Genomic DNA, 7,540 nt, shown 5'->3' on the forward strand with positions numbered 1-7,540 from the left:
AGTGCGTCAATGAAATGAGGAGGCATCAAATGAGGAGCAATCTTTATATGACTGTCACTTATGAAAGAATTGACACATGTTGACTTACTTCATATCCATCGCCATATCATATATGAATAAATGTATAAGTGTAAAAGCATAAGTTGCCCGTCCATAAGGGTACGGTGAGATAATGTATAAGCTACCTGTCCATATACGTACGGTGTGATAATGTATAAGCCTGCGTCCAGGCCTCTCGCGTCCGGGGTGTAAGCTGCCCACTATAGTGGTGTGTATGTCTGCCCATGTCGTCTGGACATTGTGTATACATATAACTGCCCGCCTTAGCGGTGTCTGCCCGGCCATATAGGCACTGTGTAATATCATCATGTGCATATCATAAACTCATCATATTATTATCATAATTCATGACTGGAAACTTAAGACAATTATACTTGTTATATCCCGCATTTTTGTACAATCGGATAATTCTAGGTAATTGCGGGAAGATGACAAGCAAGGCCTTATTTTTATTTTGTTAAGCATATGAGTTGCTTATGAAGAATTTAGAAGCGGAAATATTAAGAAAGGCTAGGGGCAAAAAGGTAAAATGGAAATATGACTCGTGGAAATATGGAGGAAGACGAAGGGTAAAATTGGAATTCGGAAAAAAATTATTTGTCATGAAGAACAAAAAAAAAAGTGGGCTTATGTTTGGGCCTTGTTGGCCGTCCAAGTGGTGGGCTAAGCCCACAAGTGGACTTGGACAAAATAAGGATAAAAGATGACTTAGTCATCTTATTTCCAAAACCTTCTAGACATTTCCAGAAACCAAGAACAACAAAAGAAAAAGAAGAAGCTTCAAGGGCCTTTCGGCCAAGTGCAAAAATTGCCAAGAAAATTGACAAAAATTTCTTCAAAAATCATTTCCTACCAATTGAAGGGTTCCTAGTAAAGTGAAGTGGCCTTTGGAGCAAGAAAAATTCATATTCTTGCAAGCTGCAAGGCATAGCTAAGTGGGAAGTCAAGGAGAAAAGGTAAGAACTTATACTCTTTTATATGTCATGGATGTTTATGTATGTTGTAGTGTACAAAAATGGATGAAATTCATATGGAATATGAACATGGGGGTGTGGCCGTGCATGTATGTGTGTGTGTAGAAATCAAGTTTTAATTATTTTATCTAGTGGATAGTTGTGGTTGTAATGAATGCTATGTTAATAATGGAAGTCGGATGATGTTAGTGAAGTTGTAGCCATGTGTGTATGATGTTGGCCGTGAGTTGTATATCACATGTATAGCCGTGTATATTTGGTGAATCATGAAGGAATGGTGAGTAAGTTTTATTTAGTATGTTGGTTGTTGTGTTGTGAATTTTATGTTGCAAATAAAAGCCTAATGAGCTTAGTGGAGTATTAGTAGTTGGAGGCTTGTTTTGGAAGATTGTATAAATTAAATATGATGGTTATGCATGTGTTAGTGTGAAGTTGTTAGTGCGTAAATTATTAAGTTGTTATTGTTTTTATTGGAGTTGGAAGGCTTTGAAGGAAGTAGTATATTGATTGAGTTGTGATAATGTATGGATTGAATATGGAAATTGTTAGTATGGTTGTTGACATTATGTTGATAGTTTAGCCGGGTTGAATTCCCGGATTGTTGTTGATTAAAAATTGGCTAAGTTGAATTTTGGGGATGGTGTATTTACAGGGGAAGTGCTGCCGAAATTTCGGTAGACAAGTGTTATCTTAAGATTCAACTTCTAAATGCTCTAATCAATGTTTGGTAAATGTGACCAAATTGTAGATTTTGGCGGATTTGCAACTTGAATTTGGAGTGGCATAAGGAGCGGAAAAAGGTATGTAAGGTTTTACTCTTTCTTCCTTGGCATGTCTTAGGCATACTAGGTTGGATACGAGCCTCGGAGACAACTCTATTCTCCGGAATCCGCACCTAAAGTTACCCCTTTTTTATTCAGTAGAATTGAATTAGATATTCATGAACAGTTGGAAGAATTGCCTAGATATCTAGAACTTGCACAAATGAGACTCGACCACCTTAAAAACTCTCACAAGTGACGTCATGGAATGTAATGTACGTAAATTTGGTACGCCGCCTCATTTGATCCGAGGTGGGCCCATTGTTCCCGGATTTTCCTTATTGTTCCGTTTGACTTATTTTGGAGTAGAATCCAAAGGAAACTTTTGATCCTTGTTCCGTTTATCAAACGACAAGTACTGCACCCACTCTAATGAGAATATTTCTATGATGATAATGATAATGATGATGTAAGGAAGAGAATGTGTCTATGATAAGTATGACGAGAATGATTCCATGACTGAGAGTCCTAAGTTAAGAATCCAAAGTGAATATGAAAGTGTTAAACTAGTTCTTGATCTTTAATTCTATTCCTTAGTTATGACACTATTTTTCTAAAGATTACAAAGCATATGAATTGACGTCTATGATGCCCATGATTCCATTCTATGTTTCTTTTAATGCTATTCTCTGTTGATAGTCTCGCCTTAAAATACTCGTTCCTTCGAGGTGAGACAAAGCGATCACGGTTATTCCATAATGTAATCGGAGGTCACCGACCTTACGTCACTCCGATGGATACATGATTTTCTTTGGGTTCTCCTGCATGCTTATATGACATATGTATACGAGATATGTATATGTACATGGGGTGGGGGAAGGATGGGGGATGGGAAGGGAAACATGTTTCATTGCCACCTGGTCAGCTGGCGTTATCATCCCGGACGCGGGATGCCCGGACGCGGGATATATGGGCGAGCCGACGTATTTCAGTTCTATGTGGGCGAGCCGACATTGTTCAGTCCTATGATATAACATGCTATGATATAACATGCTATGATATAACATGATATGATATAACATGATATGATATGACATGATATGATATGACACGATATGATACGATATGATACGATATGATATGATATGATAAGACATGACATGATATAAGTTCTATTTTCTATGTCTATGAAAAAGAAATGTTTTCAAAAGGGAAAGACAAGCATGCATGGTATCCGGCCTGAAAGGGTATTCCTATGTACAGGTTACTTTTTTGTCTCACTATATGTCCTATGATCCCATGATATTGTTAATCATACCTTATATTTCCGTTTGTATTATCTTCCACGCCTTACATACTCGGTACACTATTCGTACTGACGTCCCTTCTTGTGGACGCTGCGTTTCATGCCGCGCAGGTCAGCAGGTAGACAGATTTGACTCCTAGGAGCTTCGTCAGCAGTATCGTAGCAGCGCTCCAGTTGTTCCGGAGCCTCAGTTCCTTGGTACTACTTTTGTGTATATATTCGGGCACGGCAGAACCCGGCCCTTCCTATGTATATGTGTACTTTGTTTAGAGGCTCGTAGACAGATATGTACAGTTAGATGTTTTGTACTTTTGATTGTCCTCGTTGCTGTATAATGTGCTAGCAAAGTTTATTAGCCTATGTTTATAATTATGCCACTAATGTTAATGTTAAGTAACAAAAAAAAATATGGTATAGTTCATACGGCCCACTCAGTAATAGAGGTAAAATGATAGATAAGGGGTGCTCGGTACAAGTATCGGGTACTCGTCGCGGCCCCTAGTTGGGTCGTGACAATACTCTACCAGGGTGACATAAGGTCGTGAACCCCCGATTCCATTATGGAGCATTTACACATATTCTGCCTCACCTTGAAGGAAATAGTATATAAGGTGAGTGTGTACAACAAAAAACATCATCAACTTTAGAGGAACATCATATCATGGACTCTAGAATCTTTAGACTCAAGCTTATCATCATCATTATTGGGCTCGCAACATATCTCTTATCTCATATAGCTATTCATGAACATGAACTATTAGCTTTCCGGAGCATAGAAGATTCATGGGAGAGAAAGAATAATCATGTCATAGGATTCATGCCATAGAAAGAAAGGACTAGCCTCACATACCTTTTTCGTTTAGCTAATCTATCGCTTGCTTGTTCTCTTTCGATGCCCACGTTTCTACCTTTAAGAGAATTCACATTAACATTAGCTAATTGACTTCTTAAACGTGCTTACTAGAGCTAAAGAAAGTTGGGCAGCATTTCCTTTGTTTATGCAACTTTTCCCATATTCTATATCAACTCCCAAACAACCATAACAACATTCACAAAATAATAGACAACAATCATCATTCATCTACACTATCCACATTTCACAATTTCTCTTCATTTTCTCCATAATCACGGTCATAGCTCATTATTGCATTTTCTCATATATAATACTTATTACACATTCTAAATGTCATTCATAACGTATTTACAATCACAACATACCAATATTCATAATTCAATCCAACTACTATTTCACGATGACACTATTCACTCATTTGTAACCCATTTTTCTATATCTTTCTACAATTCAAGTGTCTTAGCCTTCCAATACCTTAAACAACATGGAATGGTCATAAAACTCACCTTAAATGATGGATGAACAGCCCCTGAGTGGAACTTCTCTTCTTGCACAAAAACCCTAGCTCACTTCTTTTGAGTTTTCTTGGTGTAGATGAACTTTTGCTAGGTTTCATACACTTGTTTTCATGAATTTGGTGTAGTTGATCATGGTTTTCCCTTGAATTCTTGTAGATGAAGTTTGTGGAACCTTCTAGAGGTCTAGAGAGATGAAGAAGTGTGTGTGAAATGAAATAAATGAAGTGGGATCACATATATATAATTGAACTTATTCAGCTTGTCGGGACTTCCACGGACACTTCCACGGTCCGTGGAATATTGTACGGCTCGTGGAACTGGTCGTGGATCACCACCAGGAGATCACCATCTCTGCTGGGTATTCCACGGACCAGTGCACGGTCCGTGGAAAGTTTCACGGTCCGTGAAAGGGGCCGTGGAACTCACAGCTTTTTCCGAAGTTGTCCACGTCGTTTCGTTTGATCTCCAATCCTTATACAACCTTCTTAACACTTGTTTAATACTTCATTAATGATCTAAATATCCCTATAACTCATCCTCAATACCTTACCAAACAATTCTTAACGCAATAATTTATGAAACCTTTCCTAAACCTCACTTATACTCCACTTATCTTTATCAACCCTTATTCCATCAATTCATATAGCTTCAGGATCTTAACGTACGCATGATAAGACCACCAAATATTCGTCTTATGGTCTTAAGAACTTCCTGTTACCCTCAAGCTCACATCGGTTCATTCATTGTGTGACGACACGAAATTTCCAAGGTGTAACAGTTAGTTCCGAAAATGAGAGTTACATTGATATGGCCCGCGTCCGAGGTTCATTCCGGAGCGGAGGTTTATGCTCGGGTCCGAGGAGTGAGTCTGGAACGAGTGGTACATGGACACCATGGGTCCCCTGCAGGTCGTGACATCTGAGCAATGACTTCAGTTAGCATGTGCGTACAGTTCGAGTGATTGGCCAGTGCATGGCATTACATTGCATTGCATTGCACATCATTACATTTTATTCTGCATTATTATATGCTCGTTTTTTTCTAATTTTGGTATGGATGTTGAATGTCTCTTGTGATATAATTATGACCATTGACTGAGTTAAATTGTGGATTAGTGACTCTACCTAGGGAAGGGACTTGGACTTGTGATTATCAGGTGAGATTATTGAAACTTGACAAACTTGTGGTTTAGAAGCTTCATCTTAGGCTGTGACTTTGTTATGGGATATTCTGTGACTTGGATTTGAGTATTAAGTGTCTATTTGTTTACCTGGTTGATTTTATACTTATATGCGTGAAAACTATCTTAGTCGGCCTATGATGCTTACCGGTAAATAGTGTTTGTACTGATGGTACCTTGCTGCGCCCTTTTTTAGTGCAAATTGTGTTCCAGAGATTTCATTCAGACTACATCTCTAGCTTGAAGCTAGTTTGCTCGATCAGATCCAAGGGTAAGCTTCTATCCATGCCATGCCACCTGAAGATCTCGCTTTCCAGATGTCTACTTTCATTCCAGACATTATTTGTTATTATATTTGAGATATACTTCATTCTTTAGACATTGTTGGTTAGAGTCCTTGTACGATGACTTTCAGATTTTGGGGGTGTAATAGTTAGACTTCCGCACTTATACTATCTATTAATTACGACTTGTTTTATTTATTCGTTCATTCACTTATCCATTGTTTGTTAATAAATGATTAAAGAAGTTGAAATTGGTTAATGATTAATTGGTTAACGGGTAAGGGTTCGCCTACTAGTGATAATAAGGTAGGTGCCCGCACGATCAGTAATTAGGGTCGTGACAAGAATGATGATACATATGACTTGGAGTTGGCGATGGTTGTGTTTGCACTTTAGATTTTGAAATATTACATGTATGGAGTATCTTGTGAGATTTATACATACCATTGTAGCTTACAAAACATATTCAAGCAGAAAGATTTGAATTTCAAGCATGATGTGTCGTGAAATTATGACACTTTCTCCACATTTGCATAAGCTTTTAATGTCTTTTATGTACATTTTCTATCATTTCTTATGTTATTTAATATTTTGTAGAAATTATGAGTCAAAGTGTCAAAAACAAAGCAAAAGTGTAGGATTACACTTGTTGAGGGTTTTTCGACTAGTGGGACAGTCAGCCACAAAAGATTCCAGAAGTTGTCAATTTTATAGACCAATCAGTGAAATCAATCAACGAGCCGTAGAAGTGACATGTGAGCTGCAAATGCCTTCTTTATAGCAAGCTGGAGTCTGAAACACACTAATTTTGAGAAGATTGAAGGTGTAGTTTTTGACTCTCTGTTGTTCAAGCGCAAATTCAGTCACGAATGCCTAAAGTTCAATTATATTATATCTAACTATATCCAAGTCTTTCTTATTATCATTATTTGGCTGACTGATATGTATTATCTCCATTGTTTAGTATCAAAAGCGAGTAGCAATATAAAGAAGAACTGAATAATATTCTCTTAGGGTTTAGAATTTTGTGAACTTCACACACAAATGCTTGTAGTGCAATCATTTATGTCTGAACTTCATGCACAAAGTCTGAACTATAATATTTATACATAAATGCTTGAAATTCAGGAATCGAATTTTCCCTTGCCAATAATTCCACATCAAATAAAAATGTTGAAAGTTTGCTGCCAAAAGTTACCAGAGAAATCTTTATTTGAATCAACTTCATTTTTACTCTTGTTCGTTCTTTATCCGGAAGATGATAAAAAAAATATATATATATATTGATAGGCAAATTTTTATAACTTCGATCGCGTATATCTAAAGTTGGTTCCAAGGAAATTAAACTTGCAAAAAAAATTATACTATGCAACTAGCCTTAAATAAGGACAGGGCCTTAAAATCGGCTATCCATCCACTTAGCCCTTTAAAATGGTTCTCACCCCTGAGAAAACTTCGATGTACATCAAGGGGGAAAAAATTATTTCAAAATCCATTCAATCAGAATCATAAATTGTTTAACATAATTACGTCGAGATCTTTCTAAACTATCTTGACCTTCACGTCTACTAATTATCTACTTCACTTACATCAATTTAAAGAGC

This window comes from Lycium barbarum, chromosome 1 (genome assembly GCF_019175385.1).
Source record: "Lycium barbarum isolate Lr01 chromosome 1, ASM1917538v2, whole genome shotgun sequence".
Classification (NCBI taxonomy): Eukaryota; Viridiplantae; Streptophyta; class Magnoliopsida; order Solanales; family Solanaceae; genus Lycium; species Lycium barbarum.